Source organism: Pan troglodytes, chromosome 15, assembly GCF_028858775.2.
Source record: "Pan troglodytes isolate AG18354 chromosome 15, NHGRI_mPanTro3-v2.0_pri, whole genome shotgun sequence".
Lineage (NCBI taxonomy): Eukaryota > Metazoa > Chordata > Mammalia > Primates > Hominidae > Pan > Pan troglodytes.
In genome coordinates this window covers 58,177,006-58,199,384 of record NC_072413.2, presented here as the reverse complement: position 1 = coordinate 58,199,384, position 22,379 = coordinate 58,177,006, and the positions used below count along the sequence as shown (strand labels likewise).

General features: G+C 41.7%; 1 pseudogene; it reads right to left on the bottom strand.

Moving 5' to 3' along the window:
• Positions 1-7,682: 7,682 nt before the first annotated feature.
• On the bottom strand, positions 7,683-9,241 carry LOC453970 (lysine-rich nucleolar protein 1-like; annotated as a pseudogene).
• Positions 9,242-22,379: the final 13,138 nt, after the last annotated feature.

Sequence of the window (22,379 nt, the reverse complement as noted above, 5' to 3'; positions counted from 1 at the left end):
CGGGCAGAGGTGCCCCTCACCTCCCGGACGGGGCGGCTGGCCGGGCGGGGGGCTGACCCCCCCACCTCCCTCCCAGACGAGGAGGGAGGACGCTCCTCACTTCTCAGACGGGGTGGCTGCCAGACGGAGGGGCTCCTCACTTCTCAGACGGGGCGGTTGCCAGGCAGAGGGTCTCCTCACTTCTCAGACAGGGCGGCCGGGCAGAGACACTCCTCACATCCCGGACGGGGCGGCAGGGCAGAGGTGCTCCCCACATCTCAGACGATGGGCGGCCGGGCAGAGACGCTCCTCACTTCCCAGATGTGATGGCGGCCGGGAAGAGGCGCTCCTCACTTCCTAGATGGGATGGCGGCCGGGCAGAGATGCTCCTCACTTTCCAGACTGGGCAGCCAGGCAGAGGGGCTCCTCACATCCCAGACGATGGGCAGTCAGGCGGAGATGCTCCTCACTTCCTAGATGGGATGGCGGCCGGGCAGAGACGCTCCTCACTTTCCAGACTGGGCAGCCAGGCAGAGGGGCTCCTCACATCCCAGACGATGGGCGGTCAGGCGGAGACGCTCCTCACTTCCCAGACGGGGTGGCTGCCAGGCAGAGGCTGCAACCTCGGCACTTAGGGAGGCCAAGGCAGGCGGCTGGGAGGTGGTTGTAGCGAGCCGAGATCACGCCACTGCACTCCAGCCTGGGCGCCATTGAGCACTGAGTTAACGAGACTCCGTCTGCAATCCCGGCACCTCGGGAGGCCGAGGCTGGCGGATCACTCGTGGTTAGGAGCTGGAGACCAGCCCAGCCGACACATCGAAACCCCGTCTCCACCAAAAAAATACGAAAACCAGTCAGGCGTGGCAGCGCACGCCTGCAATCGCAGGCACTCGGCAGGCTGAGGCAGGAGAATCGGGCAGGGAGGTTGCAGTGAGCTGAGATGGCAGCAGTACCGTCCAGCTTCGGCTCGGCATCAGAGGGAGACCGTGGAAAGAGGGGAGAGGGGAGAGGGGAGAGGGGAGAGGGGAGAGGGGAGAGGGGAGAGGGGAGAGGGAGCTCTATCTACCACACAGTCCTTCTCTGAATATGAGTCGGTCCCCAGCATTGGTTTCTTTTCTTTTTTTTTTTTTTTTTTTTTTTTTGCTATGAAGTCTCATTCTATCCCCCAGGCTGGAGTGCAGTGGTATAATCTCGGCTCACTACAACCACCACCTCCCAGGTTCAAGCCTGGATATACTATTCTAAAATAAAATATTTTTCCCTTGAGAGCTTTAAATTTGTCATGCCATGCCATTCTCTCCTGGCCTGTAGGGTTCCCACTGAGAAGTCTGCTGTCACACATATTGGAGCTCCTTTGTATGTTATTGTTTCTTTTCTCTTGCTGTTTTTGGGATTCTTTCTTTGTTGTTGGCTTTTGGGAGTTTGATTATTAAATGTCTTGAGGTAGTCTTATTTGGGTCAAATCTTCTTGGTGAGGTAGTCTTATTTGGGTCAAATCTTCTTGGTGTTCTATAACATTATTGTACTTGAATATTGATATATTTCCCTAGGTTTGGAAAGTTCTCTGTTACTATCCTTTTGTATGGACTTTCTACCCCTTTCTCTCTCTCTACCTCCCCTTTCAAGCCAATAACTCTTAGATTTGCCCTTTTGAGGCTATTTTCTAGATCTCGTAAGCATGCTTCATTCTCTGTTATTCCTTTTTCTTTTGTTTCCTCTGTGTATTTTGTTTCTTTTTTTTTCCTTTAAACTTATTTTTGAGATGAGATCTTGCTCTGCCACCTAGGATAGAGAGCAATGGTACAATCATAGCTCACTGTAACCTCAAACTCCTAGACCCAAATGATCCTCCCACTTCAGCCTCCCAAGTAGCTAGAACTATGAGCATGTGTCACAATACTGAGATAATTTTTAAATGTTTTTGTAAAGGTGGGGCCTCACTATGCTGCCCAGGCTGATCTCAAACTTCTGGCCTCAAGCAATACTCTTGCCTTGGCCTCCCAAAGAATTGGGATTACAGGCATGAGCCACTGTGCCTGCCCTGACTGTACATTTTCAAGTACCCCATCTTCCAGTTCACTAATTATTTCTTCAGTTTGATCAGTTCTGTTGAGAGACTCTGATGTATTCTTCAATATGTCAATTGCATTTTTTAGCTCCAGAATTTCTGCTTGACCTTTAAATTTCATTTCAATGTCTTTGTTAAATGTATGTGATAGGATTCTGAATTCCTTCTCTGTGTTATTTTGAATTTTTTGAGCTCCCTCAAAACAGCTATTTTGAATTCTCTATCTGAAAGATCACATATCTCTGTCACTCTAGGATTGGTCATTGGTGCCTTATTTAGTTCATCTGGTGAGGTCATGTCTTCCTGGATGGTCTTTATGCTTCTTGATGTTTGTCAATGTTTGGGCATTGAGAAGTTAGGCATTTATTATAGTCTTCACAGTCTGGGCTTGTTCATACCTGATCTTGGAAAGGCTCTCCAAGTATTCAAAGGGAATTGACTACTGTGATGTAAGTCTTTGGTCACTGCAACTGTATCTGCATTAGGGGCCCCCACCAAGCCCAGTAAAGTTGTGACTCTTGCAGTGTTATAGAGGTACTGCCTTGGTGGTCTTGGGTTAGATCTGAGAGAATTCCCCAGATTACTAGGCAGAGACTCTTGCTCTTTTCCCTTACTTTCCCCCAAACAAATGGAGTCTCTCTCTGTGTCTGTGCTGAGCTTCCTGGAGCTAGGAGAGGGGTGACACAAGCCCCCCTGTGACCACTGCCACTGGGACCATATTGGGTCAGATCTGAAGCCAGCACAGCACTAGGTCTTACCCAACACCTGCAGCATCCACTGCCTGGCTGCTGCCGATGTTCACTCAGGGCTTACGAGCTCTTCAATCAGCAGGTGGTGAGTCCAGCCAGGTATGTGTCCTTGCTTTCAGGTCAGTGAGCTCCCACCCTCTAGCCTAGGGTGGGCCCAGAAATGTCATTTAGGAGCCACAGCATGGAGCCAGGAACCTTGGAATTTACTTGGTGCTTTATCCTACTGCAGCCAAACTGGCATCTAAGCCATAAGACAAAGTCTTTCACACGCCTTCCTCTCCTTTCTTCAACCAGAAGGCGCCTCTGGTGAGTACTGCCTGGCTACCATCAATATTCACTCAAGGTCCAAGGGCTCTTTGGTCAGCTTGTGATGAATGCTGCCAGCCTGGGTCTCTTACTTCAGGGCATTGGGCTACCCTCTGGCCCAAGGCAGGTGCGGAAATGCTGTCCAGGAGCCAAGGCCTAGAATCTGGGACCCCAGGAGCCTGCCTGGTGCTCTAGTCCAGTGTGGTCAAGCTGGTACCCAAGCTGCTAGACAAAGTGCCCTTTGTTATTTCCTCTCCTTTTCTCAGGCAGAATGGGTCTGTCCCTGTGACCACCACACATGGGAATGTGATGGGTCACACTCGAAGCCAGCACAGCTCTGAGTCCCACCCAAGGCCTATGGTGAGAACTGCCTGGGTGCCACTGCTTATTATTCAGGGCCCAAGGGCTCTTTAGTTAGCAGGTGACTCACCCTGCCAGAACTGGGTCCTTCCCTTCAAAATAGCAGGTTCCCTTTTGGCCCAGAATGTGTCTAGAATTGTCATCCAAGAGCTAGAGCCTGCAGTGGAGGCATCAGGACTCTTTCTGGTGCCCTATTCTTCTGTGGCTGAGCTGGTATCCAAGTTGCAAGACAAAGTCCTCTTTACTCCTTCTTCTCCTCACACAGAAGGAAGTAGTCCTTCCTGGATTTGCAAGCTGCAGTGCCTGGGGTTGGGGGAAGGGTGGTGTGAGCACTCCCTTGGCCACCCTGGCTGCTGTCTCACTAGGTTATATGCACCCCCAGACCACTGACTTCAAGCCCAGCACAGCAACAGGACTTGCCCAGAAATTGTAGCCCTTGTGACACAGATGGCCTTTCAAGTTGATTTAGGACCTCAGAGCACTTTAATCCATGGTGGCAGAGCTTGCTGGAACTCAGATTCCAACTGTTGGGATGGGCAATTCTCCTCTGGCTAAGGCTGGTCTGAATGCTTTCTACATGGGCTCCAGGTGAATTCTGCCTCGTGTTGCTTTCCTCTGTGACAGAGCAGCACTGGGTTCCAATGCAAAATCCCACAGTCACTTTGTCCTCCCTCCCCCAAATGCACAGATTCTCTCTCAGCACTATGTAGCCGCTGCTGAGGATTGGGGAGGGGTGGTATTGATAATTCAAGACTGTCTTTCATGCCCTCTTCAGTGCCTCTTTCCTTGATATGGTGTTAAAAGTAGGTACTGTGATTATTGACCTGATTTTTGGTTCTTATGAAGGTGCTTTCTTCTGTGGATAGATATTCAATTTGGTGTTCCTGCTGGGGGGATGATTACTGGAATGTTCTCTCTGACCATCTTACTCTGCCTCTCTCCTCTCTCTTGCCCCACTTTCCAACTCTGGTTCTTAACTCTGGAAACCACTAGTCTGTTCTTCATTTCTGAAATTTTATGTTAAATATGTGCTTAAATTTGTTAAATAATTTTAAATATTGAATGTTAAATAAACGAATATTAAATGTTCAAAATATTAAAATATGTTAAATGTTAACATTGAACTGTTGTTAAAGAAATACAGTAGAATCATATAGTATGTAACCCTTTAGGATTGACTTTTTCCCCCACTCATCATAATTCCCTGGAGATTCATCCACATTATTGTACGTATCAATAGTTTGTTTCTTTTTATTGCTAAATAGTATTTCATGGTATAGATATGTCACAGTTTATTTAACCATTCATCCATTGAAAGGCCTCTGGACTGTTTCCAGTTTTGGCCATTATGAATAAAGCTGATATGAACATTTGTGTACAACATGTGGTGTGGGTATAAGTTCATTTCTCTGGGATAAATGCCCAAGAGTACAGATGCTGGGTCATATGAATATTTGTGTGTTTAGCTTTTAGAGAAACTACCAAAGTATTTTCCAAAGTGGCTGTACCATTTTATATTCCCATCAACAATGTATGAGTGATTCAGTTTCTCTTCATTCCTCACCACCGTTTGGTGCTGTTACTATTTTTTTTTATTTTCCCCTTCTGGTAGGTATAGAGTGATTACTCATTGTGGTTTTAATTTTAACTTCCCTGATAGCTAGTGAACATCTTTTCATGGGCTTATCTACCATCTTCAGTGAAATGTCTGTTCATGCTTTTGGTCCATGTCCTAACTGAATTGTTTATTTTTTTTTTTTAGTATTAGGTTTTGAGTTTTAATTTGTTGGATATGTAGTTTGCAAATATTTTTCTCCCAGTCTGTAGCTTGTCTGTTTATCTTCTTCACAGTCTTTGTTATTCACATGGTCTTTCACAGTGGAAACGCCTTTTTTTTAGCCTATGGATGTCAAGTTGAGTTTCAAATCTGTCCAAAGAGCATTTAAGAAACTAGGTGTCTTTGACAGTGCTGGCATAAGATTGCTGGCTTATATACAAAACTGGTTAATGTCCAATAGGGCCATAACTATAACTTTTGTGGTTATCTCTTCTATCAGAAAGAAATGATCTGCGTCTCTACCAGATGAGAACTTTTAAGTTCACTTCTACCCCCACAGAGTTGTAAAATAACTGAGTCAATAGAAAGTTAAGCTCAGCACTACATTGCAAGAGCACCAAGTAATCTCTTTTGTTTCTTTCCAAGTTTCTAGTTTAATAGTATGGAAGGAACACAACACTAAACTTAAGCCAGCGAGAATCTTCAGGTCTTGAGCTTTAAATGACAGATTTCAAATTCACAAGTAATCAATACAATCTTTTGGTTCTTGGTAAAATGTTTAGTATGGGGCAGACCGCCCAGGTTGATCAATCAACTGAAAAATTGCTAGGTATTTTGCTATCCATGTCAGTTTGAAGAGGGCTCGATAAGACTGAGCTTGAAACTTTCCTGGGCAACAGTTTATAAGCAGGAGAGTGAGTCAGGTAACCTCACTGGCCATAGTACAAGGTAGTAAGTACTGTCCACTCTTCACGACTCTGCTATTCTGGGTTCCGTTTAAGATTGTTGGAGTCCTGCTTTCAGTCTAACAGTTCCTGAAATGCTTTTCCCCTTCATTTCAGAGCCCTCTCATGGGCCACCATGCACAACGTGGATTGACCAGTTAATAAACACCCCTGTGTTCATGACTTTATGACAGTGATGGATAACCCTAATTTGGATCTAAAAACTGTAACCTTGACTTCTCTATTGGCAGGTCCATGCCTCCCTCTTGAGTTTCTCAGTCAATACTGCATGAGATGAAGAGGCAGAAGCAGGAGAGGATACAGGCATAAACTAAGCGAGGACTCCTTCCCATGCACCAGCCTCTACAACCTACAGAGCTCTCCTTTCCACTGCCCTGGAGTCTTTCAAAGACACAATTCCTGGTGATCTAGACTTCCCATGGAGGAATTCAAAAGATCATATGTATTCATTAAGCAATGCTTCTGAACCCTGCTCCTCACTGATAACCAAATCCCTGAGGTGGCTCTGTTTTATTAATCAAGATCTTAAACTAACTTCTTCAACTCCCACTTCAGTGACTTGAAGAAGGTTTTTGTTTCTAGAAATGTGATTTCTCCACTGCCTAACTCCTGACATACAGACCTTTTTGTTAGAGTCTCCTCTTTTTATTTTTTAAAAATAAACTATAGACTGGGCGCAGTGGCTCACACCTGTAATCCCATCACTTTGGGAAGCCGATGTGGGCGGATCACCTGAGGTCAGGAGTTTGGGACCAGCCTGGCCAACATGGTGAAACCCCGTCTCAGCTAAAAATATAAAAATTAGCTGGGCATGGTGACGTGTGCCTGTAATCCCAGCTACTCAGGAGGCTGAAGCAGGAGAATTGCTTGAACCCAGGAGGTGGAGGTTGCGGTGAGCTGAGATCATGCCATTGCACTCCAGCCTGGGCGACAGAGTGAGACTCTGTCTCAACAACAACAACAAAACTATAATATATACATAAAAAAGCATAAAATACAAATGTCCCACTGTTTAATGCAAAATGACGAACGTGAAAAAAAAAAAAAAAAACCTTGCCTAATCAAGAAAGAACATTGCCAGGCCAGAAGCCCCAATGTTCCCCTTTCCAAACACAGTTCCCTCTTTCCTTCCCTCCTCAGAGGTACCCACTATTTTGACATTTGTGATAATCATTTTCCTACCTTATAGTTTTACCAATTTTATATTCATACCTTAATAGCATAGCTTAATTTTGACTGTTTTTAAACTTTTTTTTTTTTTTTTTGCTGGGTGACCCCAGGCAATTTTATTACTTTATTCCTGAACCTCAGTTGCCTCATCTATAAGATGGGGCTAATAATAGCACCCATTTCATAATTATGAAGATTAAATACATTAAGGAAAACACTAGTATGTCCCTAGCACCTGCTAAACACTCAACAAAGGTTAACTGTACATACTGATGTCTCAAACAGGGACGGAATGTTTAACACAGAAAATAGGAGGTTTTAGCACTCACTCGTTCTCCTGGCTCCCGAAAGATGAGCTGCCCCGCCCCAGTTCATCCAAGCCCATCAATATAGTTGTCCTCGTCCTTAATCTCCACAGGTGTTCAATGTGAGCCAACTGTCAGATGGCTTTCATGTGCACAACTGAATAAACCATTTATGCCTAGTGTTCCATTACTGGAACGCTAAGCTTATGGGAGTTATTTAAAATATCTTACTGCTCGAGGTTATCACCAAGATCTGATTTTTTCACAAAAAAAATTTGTAATCTCCAGCATAAATGGAATAATCAAAGCAATTGTGGCAGTTTTGGGGGGACAAAACTCTAGAGTTTAATCTTCCAGCTTGACTGACTTGGAAGCGTTCCTGTCAATGTAAAAGATCTTGTTGGGGGCGGTGGAGAAGCCGAGGCCGGCCTCCCGGCTGTACTTCCAGCTCATGGCCCGGTCGTAGTCCCGCTGCAGATTCTGCTGCAGGCTGTCAGCCGCCTTCTTGTCGAGGGCCATGTTGGGCCTTGCAATCGTGCTGGCGGGGCGGCTGAACGAAGGGGACAGGTTTTTGAAGCCACCCATAAGTCAGAAATTTCAGTTTCTGGTCCTCGTTCTCAAAACCAGCAGTATCCCACTGGCCAAACTGGGTTCCCGTCCACTTCCTGGTTTCAGAAGCTTCCGTTCTGCCTGACTCGCGATCGATCTCTTCTTGCAAGGCCTTTCGCCTCACCTGGTCTATGTGCGCCTCATCCGTGTTGCCTTTTTTTTCCAACACCACCTCTAAGTCTGTGTCTGTTTCCTCCTTCCAAGGGTCTCCTGCTACGCCACTCTCTTTCCTCTTCTTCTTTTTCTTCCTTTTCAGAGCTGGCTCCTCGATGACTGGCTGCTCTACCTTCTTTTTGGACTTCATCTTTTTCTTTGCGGAGGCCTTAGGGTCATCACTTATGGGGATGTATTCCGGAGCCTCAACTTTGACTGGCTTCTTTTTACTTCCTTTCCTAGGGCTGCTCTCCATGGACCTGGAGGGCTTGGAGTGGCCTGGGAGGGCGTCTCCCTCCTGGTGGATTTTTTTTTTTTTTCTTCTTCACCTTCCCATTGTGTTCTCTGGGGCTCTTCCGCTTCCGTTTCTGCCCCAAGGCTGCTTGTTCCTCATCCTTCTTCCCCACTGAGCAAGTGTCCCCAACATCCCTGGCCTCCCTGGCCTCAGAGAACCAAGGGTCCTGGACTGAGAAGGCTGTGGGGTCCTGGGCCCCCTTTTTTCCTTCTTGTGCTTTTTGAGCTTCTTGCCAACTCTGGTTTCCTCCTCACCCTGTCTAGGGTCTGGGGAGGTTTTCACCCCAGAGGCATGGGACATGGCTAGAGGTGACTTCTTATTTTTCTTTTCCCCACTGAGGAACTCCAAGTGGCCAAGCACCTGCTTCCTGAGGCTGGGTGACTTCTCTGTCCGTCTGGCAGGCAGCGTGGTCTCAGGTTCTACATGCTCCTCGCAAAGGGTGCTGACACCCTTCTTTTTCTTCTTCTTTTTCTTCACTAGGGGCATCTCAGGTGCCTGCCCATGGGCCACACTCTTAGAGGGGGATGTAGCTCTTAAAGGAGAAACATCAGCGAAGTAACCATCATTGTTTAAAACTGAGTATCGAGTCTCTGGTTCTTTGACCACTTTCTTCTTCTTTTTCTTCTCTGGGAGCCCAGGGTCTACTTTGTGTGTCTTGGTGATCATTCCGGTGGGCGAAATTTCCCCGCCTCCACGTGAGAGCCCGCTCCGCCGTGACCCGGAAGTCCACTGTTTTTAAACTTTTTACAAATGGAATCATACCATATATCTTGCTGCCTTCATTCATCGTTATGTTTCTGAGCCTCGTCCATTTTGTTGAGTCTAAATGTAGTTTATATATACACTCATTTTTGTATAGCATTACATGATTACACTATATATTTACCCATTTTTATCCATCCTACTAGTGACGAACATTTAAGTTGTTTTAGTTTTTGTTGAATAGGAATAGTGCTATTATAAACATTCTTGGGCATATTTACTGATGCATATGTGCCTCTAGTTTCCCCAGGATAATTCTCTAGGAGTGGCATTTCTGGGTCATAAGGTATGGATAGCTCCGACTTTATTAGAGAATGCCAAAGAGGTTTGCCAATTTATTGTCCCTCCAGCACTCCCCCATTCCCCATGCGAGCAGGTGCATGTTTACAATTCTGGTGGAAAGGCCTATGTGGCTGGAGATTTTACATAGTGATTTCTCTTCCCTTTGGCCCTGTGGATCCATGAATACCCAAAGGAGCCATACCACCTAAGGCTCAGATTGAGTCTAACTCTGCCGAAAGACAGTAGGTGTCAAAGTCATCCTCACTGAGCAGGTAGCGATATCACCATAACATCAGTGAGACATTGCCAAAGAGAAGATATAATATGAACACTTACGATAATTTTGCAAAGCACAAAAATATTCATTGCATTGAAAAACCTTGGCAGAACACTATTTCAATTTTTTACATAACACTAGTAGTCACATCATAGATATAATTTTGGGTTTTGTTCTACTCCTTTAACAACATATGAATATTTTTCTATATTGCTACAAAAACTTCCTTGCAGATCAAAACACAATGATATATCATCTCACCCCAATTAAAATGGCTTTAAGCCAAAAGCCTTTTATTCATTATATCAGGCAATAATGAATGTCAGTGAGGATGTAGGGAAAATAGAACACTTGTACATTGTTGGTGGGAATGTAAATTAATACAACCACTATGGAGAAAAGTTTGGACATTCCTAAAAAAACTAAAAATAGAACTACCGATATGATCCAGCAATCTCAATGACAGGTATACACCCAAAAGAAAGGAAATCAGTATATTAGAGATATCTGCCCTCCCACGTTTATTGCAGCACTATTCACAATAGCCAACATTTGGACCTAAGTGGCCATCAACAGTTGAATGAATAAAGAAAATGTGGTACATACACACAGTGGAGTACTATTCAGTCATAAAAAAGAATGAGATTCTGTCATTTGCAATAACATGGATGAAACTAGAGGTCATTATGTTAAGTGAAATAAGCCAGGCACAGAAAGACAAACTTCACATGTTCTCACTTATTTGCAGGAGCTAAAAATGAAAACAATTGAACTTACGGAGATAGACAGTAAAAGGATGGTTACCAGAGGCTGGGAAGGGTACTGGGGGGTCAGAAGGGGAAAGTGGAAATGGTTAAGGGGTACAAAAAATAGAATGAATGAATAAGACCTAGTATTTGCTATCAAAACAGGGTGACTATAGTCAATAAAAATTAATTATAAACTTAAAAATACCTAAAGCGTATAATTGGATTGTCTGTGACACAAAGGATAAATGCTTGAAGTGATTGATACCCCATTTACCCTGATATGATTATTAAGCATTGCATGCCTGTATCAAAATATCTCAAGTAACCTATAAATACATACACCTACAATGTACCCCCCAAAATTAAAAACTTTAAAAAACCCAAACAATTCCTAGTAGTTATTTTGTTCACTGTGTAATAGTTTGCCAATAGAGAGATGGTTGGGGCAGGTTTTAATGCCCTCCAGTCCCATTCTTCATTACCTACAAACAACCCCAAATAAATATTCCATCTAAGTAAAAAGAGCATACACTCTATCTAAATGCAGATCTAAGTCCCTGGTCCTCCCTCTTACAAAAGAGTGTATCCCAAGCCCCTACCACATAGAAATGCTGGCATTCTACTGACTACCAAGAGTATGCCATGACTGACTTTACTCCTACCCTGTTGGTGAGCCTGCAGGTTGTTTCCAATCCTTTGAAATTTTAAATTGTCCATTCATATTGCCATTTTTCTTCTTTTGGGCTATTTCCTTGACATATATTTTTATAAGAAGGCTTAATAAATGCAAGATAATTTTTTTCTGGAACTTGATATACAATATTAAAGTGGCATTCCTATTTATGTTTGCACCCAGGATATACAAATGAACATACTGTATTTAACCAGTGTCCTTAGGAATTAATTGGTCCTTCTGGAAGTCCAGAGAGTAAGTCTTGGAAGACTACACAGCCATGAAGGATGCTCACATCACCCTCCAGGACTGCTTTGGAGAAAACCATGGTGCTGCCATCAGGAGATACCACCACAGCTCATTTGCTGAGTCTGGGCACTGGCTGGTGCCAGGAACTCTGCTGTCACTTCCATCAGAAAATAAACTCTGTGCAGCATCTGCACCCTCCCTTTTCCTTCTTCTCTAACAAAATCTCAATTGGCTATATGTGATTGGTGGAGCCTAGGTTACATGTCTACGTCTCTGTTGCAAAGGAGGTTGGGAAAATAAGTTATTTATTTTTCCTTAAAAGGCAGAACTCATAAGAACTTCTCCAAATATAAGAACATTGTTCAAAAGATGCCGTTGGCCACAAACATGACATATGTCTGCCTCACTTTCCATAACTCTTCCAGCATTAAATGATTAAATTGTTTTTGCGAATCAGTTATAAAATAGTGTTTTTTAATTTTTCTGATTATTAATTAAATTTCCCCTCAAGTTTTTATGAACTAATTTTATATTCATTTACATAAATGATCAGTCCACCTTCCTTGCCAATTTTTCTGTTAGAAATATCTGTAAATATATTTATTAATATATTTCTTAGGGATATACAGGAACTTTTCTGTACTATAGAGCTTAAACTTAGTTGTCAATGTTTTAATCTTTCAACATCTATCAACATCTAAATGCCACAATCATTTCTGTGCAGAGTGAAGGTCAGGTAGCCTCAGCTTGTCCAACTCTGGCCTTTGCATCTTTTCATTGCTGTGATATTGTTTATTCCAAGAAGCAGCTGGTCTCTGTTCCCATGCATTGACATATGCCCAAAGAATTTCAAGGCACTCCAGAAAGAGAAGGAAATATGAATCCAAAAATCGCAGTATTTGTTTGTTTTGTGTTTGTGCACATTACATGAATCAAGTTTTGTAGGAAGCATAAGGACATTATCCCTTCAAGTGGCTAAGATAGATGCTCTCGGCTCAGATGGTATTTTTTAAACAAAAACAACAGACTTGACCTTGACATTTTTCTCTCATCTTCATTGTGGATTGATGAGACAGGCAAGGGAAATACTATTTGTTCTTTATGCCTAGATCCTTCATCCAAAGGATTCATTAGTTTACAAACATTGACCTCAAACTGAACCCAAGCCCTATTCTCCACTCCACTCTACAAATGGCCATTTTACATTAAAAAAACAGAGCTAAGTAATTTTATTGAGTTTATAAATACCTTAACAACAAAGCCAGGAATTGGATATTTCTGTTTTCATCCCTTATTACTATTATTTCATATACCATTTATACAGAAGTGTACAACTACTACCCACTTACATTCTCCAGAACCAGGGCATTAGGCAGCATTCTTTGGGGCACCAGTCTGTAGTCCTTTCTCCTACACCAATAACATTTTTAAAGGTGCAGGTTATCTCTTAGACTGTTGGGCAAAGGCCCAAATCCTTCTGGAGCTATCTGCCCGTGTTTTCTGACACATAAGGATTTGCTCGCTAATGCCGCCCATGTCTCTCTGGAAGGACTTTGATGAATGAATGGCATTTTCCACTACTTGGTGAATTGTGTGCTCCTGTGGATAATAAAAATAAATCCAACCAACATGATTACATTTCAGAGAAGAGGTGACAGAGCAGGGAGCAACCAATCAAAAGTATCTAGAGCACCAAATTATGCCCCAGAGGAGTCATCTTGCATATCCTTGGTTCTGTTTCCATGGTAGTAAGCATTGCTTGGGATATTCAAAGGCAATTTAAATGCATTTAGGCCACAGCTTACAAGGGGATAATCTTGGGAAAATCAGAAGTGAGTAAACATTAACAGCTAGTAAAATAAGCAGTTTTGAAAATTGCACTCCATCTTGCTTGCTTTTCTGTTTAGGGAAAAATATTTTTTTTGACATCTGGAAATTATGTCTGCTTCTAACTTGGGCTTCAGATGACTCATTTCAAGACAGTGCCACAGTTGCCATATGCTAGACTGCAGAAACTTGAGGCTGCTTATTTTTTAAATTTAATTTTTTAGCTCAAAGGTATGAATTTGCATTACTGTTCTCCCCAGGGCCAGCCTGAGGAGTGTGCAGACCAGGCCTGGAGGGTCCCCCTCTCTGAAAATACAACTCCTCACTTATGCTGCAGGGCTAGAGATTCACTTCTTTAAGTTCTGCGGGCTTTTTAGCTTTTCAGAGTCTCCAGGGGAAATTCAAAGGCCCCTCTGCGAAGGAAGCTTAGACTGGCACGTTAAGCATCACCAGTTGTTCTCTGCTAACACCCTGGTAGGAACCTAGAAAGAAGACATGAAATAGACACAGAAAAAGGAAGACGGGACTGGAAGAAGGAAGTGCCAGTAGCAAAAACAAAAAGCCTGTTTTCTCATTTTTCCCCTAGAGCATTTCGTGATTGTAATAATGGGACAAAGGCCTTGTGTTGCTCTATTTATTGTATAATTTTGTTTAACAGATACCTTTTTAGCACTTACTATGTGTTAGACACCAATCTATGCACTTTATAAATATTAACTCATTAATTCCTTATAACTACCTTAAGGCATGAACACTTTTATTATCTCCACTGGGTAGTTGAGGAAACAGGCACAAAGAGGTTGAGGTGGAGGGTCTCAAGGTCACAAGCTAGTAAGTGGCAGAGCCGAGATTCTGCATCGAAGTCATTGGGTGCCAGCATCCCAGCTCTCAGCCGCTATACTCTGCTTATATACAAACCATATACGTTTTCAATTCTTTTTGAAAGTGTGGTATTAGAAAATGTGGATGAGAAGTCAGCTTAATGGTAACATAGCCAGAACTTATAGCCAGAATTTGGCTTTCAGTTGGAGAATTATAATAATGTCTATAGCGGACTGGGAAGGCCGAGTCCTGGAATTCTATTCCTTCGTCTGTTTTATGTAGCACTTAGAGAGCTAGAGCAACTCATAACCTCTGTGTTCATCTTTGGATGGAGATTTTGAAGTTCATCAGATAAGAATTTTAATTTTCAAATAAAAGAGAAGTTGAACTTTCCCAAGGGGCATTTGGGCATTAGCCCAAAAGTGAAGGAAACTTCACTTTTTGATCATTCAAAAACAGAGAATAGTGGGATGGGAGAATAAAGGAGGGGGCTCAAAGTATTTTGTGGAATCTGAAACTCTTCTATGTGGCTTAGATCATGGGAATTTTCTTGGCCTGCGTTGTGAAGGTAGCATGACCCTTTCTCTTTGAGGGATGTGAGTTATTCACTATTTCAAACTGTACAATTGCTTCATTATGTCCACACCCACATTTTTCTGTTTATAGCCAAAGAAAAGGCCTGTTGTTGATACTAAATTACAACCTGAAAACAAGAGTATCATAATTCTTAATTAATTCTTAACCTAAAATGTCTTACACTGTCTGGGGAACAGTATATTTTATTTGAGATTGAAAAACAATCTTCAATCATCCTTTATATGAGAAAAAGTATTAAATCTTTCTAGGTATTAAAAAATCTAGGTATTTAGAGGTATTAAATCTTTAAAAATTTTTAAATAGCCCTTCACAACCATCAAAAATTGTGTTTTACTTTTTAAGATGTTATGCTTTTTTACACATTAGTGAGTTTATTCACAGAACCTGGGTTTTAGGCCTTTGAGAGTTACGGAATACCGAAATGCTTATAGGCCATTGTTCAGAAGCCATTGCACTCCGAAGTCTCAATGGAGAGCTATTTTGGTCCCACACAGGACATTTGGCAATGTCTGGAGACATTTTTGATTATCATAATTTGTGATGGTGGGAGGTTGTTACTGACATCTAGTGGGTTAAGTCCAGGGATGCTGCTAAACATCTTATAATGTACTAGACAGCCCCCTACAACCAAGAATTATCTGGCTCAAAATGTTAACAGTGCTGAGTTTGAGAAACCCTGCAATAGAGATTTTCAAAGCCATATTTGTAGGACTTTTTACATAGACCCTTCGTTTTATGTTGCTTGCTTTACAAGCCACCCCCCCCCCCAACCCACATTTACACAGCTAGTCCACCTGGGAGTTTACTGGCTCACAGAGGTACCCAGTGGGACTCGATGGTCAGAGAGAATCAGGGAAGCTCTATCTCAGGGGTTAAGGGTCCAAACCACACTAAAAACAATTTTTGGAGCTAACTCAGGAAAGTAATCTTTATTTATAACTTAGAAAAAATATTTGCTAAGCATTAGTCTTGGAGTGAACTTTTGGAACACACCCGTCTAAAAACTTGGTCCTGCCTGGCTTGTGTTTCTCATTGCAGATCATGGGATAACAGTTGCGTCTGTATTGTTCAGCGCCATGCTCCTCAGCTCCTGGAAGTCTTAAAGAATAGTCACTGCCAGTAGGACTTTTTGTTGAAAGAGTACAAAGTACCACAGAGTGGTAGTAGATGATGGACTTTGGATTCAAGTGTCATCACTTTTGGATGTGTGGTCTTCTTTAATGTAATCTTCAAGACGCTCATCTGAAGATATCAATCTTAACACACTTGGTCAAATAATATGAAATGGCTTATCCATATCACATGCTCTCCAATGCCCGGCATACAGTATATGTTCAATTAATGCCAATTCTCTTCTCCCTGCTTATCTGTCTTAGGTAGAACTCTTCCCTTCCTTTCCTAGCTCATAAAAATAAAACTTAGATTCTTTTGCAAGTATTCGGAAGGGAAGTTCTGGTCTTACTTCCATCTATGATGTTCCTCTACAAGGGAGTAGAAAAGACTCATTTGATTGGTGAGATTTGGGGAAAAGAAGCCCATGAGTTCACATGGAGCTTTTGTACAGATGACACAAAAGTGCTCCCTCTGGGTGGACACAGCCCTCTGTCCACAAGGCTTGATGGACAGATGGTATCTTTATGTAACATAGATTCAAACCAGTGAGTGTAGCTTGGCTAGTGAAATGTGGACTGGATTTCAATCCCCACCTGCTCCTTGGCTGGCACCCTGTGCAGGGAGCAACCCGCACTGATGTAAGCATTCTCATTTTCAGAACTGCCCTGCCTGCAAAGGGCATATTTTTTCCTCTGTTCCTGATTCTATGGGGTAATCACACCTGGATCAAGGTCCAATGACAAGCTTCCAGAGGCAGGCTTGTTTTTCACTCCATGCTTGTAGGTATGAGGCAGGTAGCTGTTTCCCCAGTGGGAATGCGGCTGCTGAGCAAATCTTAGTTGATTTACAGGGTCAAGAAATCTAAACCTGGGGGAAGGAATAGGAAGCCTGGTCTTGCCTGAAGGTCTGGTCCACATAGCATTCTTTTTTTTTTTTTTTTGAGATGGAATCTTGCTCTATCACCCAGGCTGGAGTGCAGTGGTGTGCTCCCAGCTGACTGCAACCTCCTCCTCCTAGATTCAAGTGATTCTTGTGCCTCAGCCTCCCGAGTAGTTGGGATTACAGGTGCCTGCCACCACGCCCAGCTAATTTTTGTATTTTTAGTAGAGACAGGGTTTCACCATGTTGGCCAGGCTGGTCTCGAACTCCTGACCTCAAGTGATCCTCCCGCCTCAACCTCCCAAAGTGCTGGGATTACAGGTGTGAGCCATCTCGCCTGGCCCATGTAGCATTCTTCACATCACTCCTGACTGTTGTTCAATTGGTTCAGAATCTATAGAGGAAAGGGGTGAGATGAACATTTAAGAAACTCCAAGCCAGGCACCATGACGCACGCCTGTAATGCCAGTGCTTTGGGAAGCCGAAGTAGGAGGATTGGAGGCCAGGAGTTTGAGACCAGCCTGGGCAATGTAATGAGATCCTGTTGCTACAAAAAATATAATTTACATAATTAGCAGGGGGTAGTAACATACTTCCCAGCTGCTGGGAAGGCTGACCTGGGAGAATGGCTTGAGCCTAGGAGTTCCAGGCTGCAGTGAATTATGATGAGGCCACTGCACTCCAGCCCAGTGACACAGCAAGACCCTGTCTCTAAAAAATAAATAACAAATACATACATATAGCTAAAATAAGACAAAAGAAACTCCAACACGTTTATGTGGTCATTGATTCATTTATACTACAAATGTTTTCCAGCATTTTCATGTGGCAGGTACATTGATATAACTTAGGGATAAAACTTTGAATCATATATAATTCTCTGCTCTAAAAGTACTTACAGCCCAGTGGGAAAGAGAAACAAGTCACAACGATATGGTATAACTAGCTGTCTAATAGACATATATATGGGGCGCTTGGGAACATGGGAGTAGAACAAGAACTTAGTCTGTGAGGGGCAAAGAAATCCAGATTCTTCCCAGGATAGGTGACACCTGAACTGTCTTGAAGACAGAGTAGAAGTTTTGCAAGCATATATGGAGGTAAGCAGGAACATGGAATCTGGGGTGGTGCTCAAACTTATGGCTTGGACAACCATGTGAATAGTGGGGATAGTAATTAGGGACGAAGAGGTAGAGAGAGAGAGAGTTTTGGATGTGTTGCTTGGAAATGATGGCCTGTGTGTGTCACCTGGAGTTGTGTAGTAGCCGTATATGGCAGATACTGTATTAAGTGATTTCTATGCTTTATTTCATTTAATTTCTCCCAAACTGTATGAATTATATACAATTACCTCCACCTTACAGATAAGGAAAGCAAGGCTTTTCTCAAGGCCACACAGTGGCAGAGCTGCAATTTGAATGCAGGTGTGTCTATGCCAAAGCCCATATTCTTTCCGGGATCTGAAGCTGTTTCTGGGCTAGATGATAGAGGTCAGGGCTGAAGAGTCTGGGTTGCAGATACTTAACCCAGAAATGATGACTCACTCTGCATTTGCATTTGCCTTGTTACAACTGCATCTAGATATTCTTGTTATAGTAATTTACATCACATAATTTAATTTATACTAGTTATTCTTTCTTCTTTTTTTGTAATGTAAGAGCTAATTGTGCAGTGGTATCTTTTTTATTACTGTTTATTTTTTCTTACCTTATATGTCAAAATGTAAGCCACAGTTCAGTCAGTTTTAGTGCTATTAACAGTTTGCTGGCTGACTCCCAACCAACCACAATTTAATCTGCTTTGATAGGAGCATACCATTTTCACAGGCAGAAGAAACGATCATTGTAGTCAACCCAGCTCACAGCTTAAATGTGGTCTCAAGAAGATAAAAAGTTTATCCCATGAGCTAGAACTAGCATATGCATTGTAAAAACTGCAGCTAGTGATGCCACAAAGAAAGCATTTATTTGAGTTTATTTTTGAAGCTGCCAAAGTAGAAAAACAGTCTACTTTCACTCTGACCAGAATTGACCCTCTCTTCTAATCTCTCTCTCTCTAGCTTTTCCTCATCTCTATCTCCATCTCTTGGTTTCTCTGACTCTGTCTTTTCCTTCTTTGTTAACACGTTGGAATTCATTGTTTAAACTTATAATTCTCAAGACTAGAAAATCAAGGTCTCTTTTGGAAGAGGAAAATGTTACCCGACTGGATTAATAGGCATAGGGGAATATCCAAACAGCTGGAATGTCCTGGTTTTCATGTACCTTTCATTGAAATTAAGAAAAAATATCCAAAATTCTACGTAAATCATGTTGGATGCAACGAATGAGTAATAAATACAAATCATCCAGTAGAGGGCGATGCTGACTTATTTATGGGTGCCTTCAGTAGAAAATGCAAATTAAGTAATAAAAGACTTTTCTTGACGTAAATTGTTCAACCAACATGCAGATCAGATGATTCTTAATGCAGTAAAAGCATATAAATTCACATTTAATTGAATCAGATCTTGTGATAATTTGCTCAAAGACAATTAAATAATAGTTTTTAAAAGCCCTGGGCAGAGAATTAATGAATCTGCTTTCACTTTTCCTTTAAACCTGGGGCTCCGTGGCCTTTAGATAGCCTTTTAAGCTCTCCTAGCCTCATTTTTCTCACCTAGAAAATGACACATTTGGCCCAGATAGAGGGTAAATTCCCTTTTGCTTTAAGAAGCACTTATTCTGTGAACCAGTATGTTAAGTACATTAATTCTGTAAAAGAGATTTTCTGGGGAAGTTTAAAGTGGTAATTTCCAAGCCTTACTCCCCATCAGAATCACTGAAGTAGTCTCATTCCAAAGCCTTTGCAGGACTTTCCAGGAAATAAAGGGGACCAGATTGTGAGTGGTGTGGGAGAACACACATATCACTGGCTCTCCTGAGCCTTCAACTTTTATACACTTAAGAAGAAGTTCTGATGTCATACCAAGAAAGCAGTTTGAGTTCAAAATAGACATTTGATGTACATCAGGACATCAGAGGGCAGTAATTGCCTAGTGCTCATGTAGCTCATCTAGTAACTAGTGCTCATGGAGCTGGTTCTTCCCTCCTTTCTGAGTCATGGAAGACTATACCTGCCAGCCTCCTTGCTTGCATTCTCACACAGAACTTTTTCTGTAAAAAGCCAGATAGTAAATATATTATTCTTTATGAATCATATGGTCCCCGTCACAATAATCAACTCTAGTGTCGTCATGCAAAAACAGCTGTATCAGTTGTCTATACCTTGTAACAATTTACTCAAAGTTTGGTGGCATAAAACAGCACACATTTATTATCTCAGTTTCTGTGGTTCAAAATCCTGGCATAAACTAGCAGGGTTCTCTGCTTCATGGTCTCTCACAAGGCTATAATCAAGGTGTAGGCCAGCCGTATGGTCTCTTATGAAGGCTCAACTGGGAAAAGATCTGATTTGAAGCTCACTTATGTGGTTGTTGATTGGATTCATAGAGTGTTTGAGTGAGAGCCTCGATTCCTTGTTGGCAGAGGCCACTTTCAGTTCCTTGCCTGTGGGCCTTGCACACATGGCAGCTTGCTGCATCCATGCTTGCAAGCTGAGAAGGCGAGAGTGAGAGAATAATAGCAAGAGGAGGTCACAGTCTTTTCAAATTGAACCACAGAAATGACACCCCATCATTTTTTTTCCCAAGATGGGGTCTTGTTATGTTTCCCAGGCTGAAGTGTAGTGGCTATTCAGTGGTGCACTATAGCCTTGAACTACCTGGCTCAAGAAATCCTCCCACCTCAGCCTCCTCAGTAGCTGGGACTACAGATGCATGCAACCATATCCAGTTTCCCATCACTTTTGCTCTATTGTATTTGTTAGAAGCAAGTGACTAGATCCAGCCCCCATTGAAACAGCAGAATTGCATAAGGATGTGAATACTAAGGGAGAGGGATCCATGTCAGGAGATACCTAACACAGCAGCCATGGACAGTATAACAATGAGTGGGCAAAAATGTGTTCCTATAAAACTTTATTTATAGAAAAAGGCAGATAGAGTAATGTCAGAAAAAATGGTAGAGTAGGTAGCTCCCAGAGCATGTCTCTCCACAGAAAAATCAAAAACTGAAGCAAAAACTCTCAGAATCAACTTTGTGAGAATTCTGTAAAACAGACAAAAAAATTTACAGCTCCAAAAGTGAATACTGAATGAAGAAAAAGGGAACTAAAGTGGTAAGTTATCAAACAGAGTAAAAATGTAACCAGCAAATGGAAGAAAATATTTGCAAATCATATATCTGATAATGGATTAATATTCAAAATACATAAAGAATTCTTATAACTTCACAATAGCAAAACAACAACAACAACAGCACACACATAAAACAGCTCAAATATGGGCAAAGGACTTGATACAGCATTTCTTCAAAGCAGATGTAGAAATGGGCAATAAACACATGAAAAGATGCTCAACATCACTAATTATTAGGAAAATGCAAATCAAAACCATAATGAGATACCATCTTACATCCATTAGGATGGTTACTATCAAAAACTAGAAAATAACAAGTGTGGCTAGTAATGTAGAGAAATTGAAACCCTTATGTGTTGCTCATGGGGATGTAAAATGACACAGCCACTGTGAAATACGACATAGCAGTTCTCTAAAAAGTTAAGCATAGAATTATAATATAATCCAGTAATTACAATTCTGGGTCTATACCCAAAAGAACTGAAAGCAGGAACTTACACAAATATTTTTCCTTTTTAGTTGACATGTAGTAATTGTACATATTTATGGGATACAGAGTAATATTTCAATACATGTATGCAATGTGCAATAATCAAATCAGGGTAATTAATATATCCAACACCTCAAACATTTATCATTTTTTGTGTGGGGAATATTCAAAATCTTCTCTTCTAGCTTTTTGAATAATTAACACATTATTATTAACCATATTCAGAATATAGTTCTTATAGTACTATAGAGCACGATAATTTATTCCTCCTATCTAGCTGTAATTTTGTGTCTGTTAACCAACCTCTCTCTGTCCTTCTCTTGCCCCTACTCTCCCCAGCCTCTAAGAACCATAATTCTACTCTCTACTTTTATGAGCTTACTTTTCTGGCTGCCACATATGACTAAGAGTATACAATATTTATCTTTCTGTCACACAAATATTCACCAATATTCATAGTATTATTCATTAAAAGGCGGAAACAACTGAAATCTCTATTGACAGATGAATGGATAAACAAAATGTAGAATATACATATATAGGAATATTATTCAGCCTTAAAAAAGCAATGAAATTCCAAAACATGCTATGACATGAATGAACCTCGAGGATATTATGCTAAATGAAATAAGCTAGACATCAAAGGACAAATATTATATGATTTCATATATGTGAGGTACCTGGAATACTCACATTCATAGAGAAAGAAAGTAGAATAGTGATTACCAGGGCCAGGGGAAGATGATAGGGAGTTATTGTTTAATGGGTACAGAGTTTCAGTTTGAGATAATGAAAAAATATTTGCAAATTTGGATCACATTTGCACAACAATTTGATTATACTTAAGGCCATTGAATTATATATTTAAAAATAGTTAAAATGGTAAATTTTGTTATGTATATTTT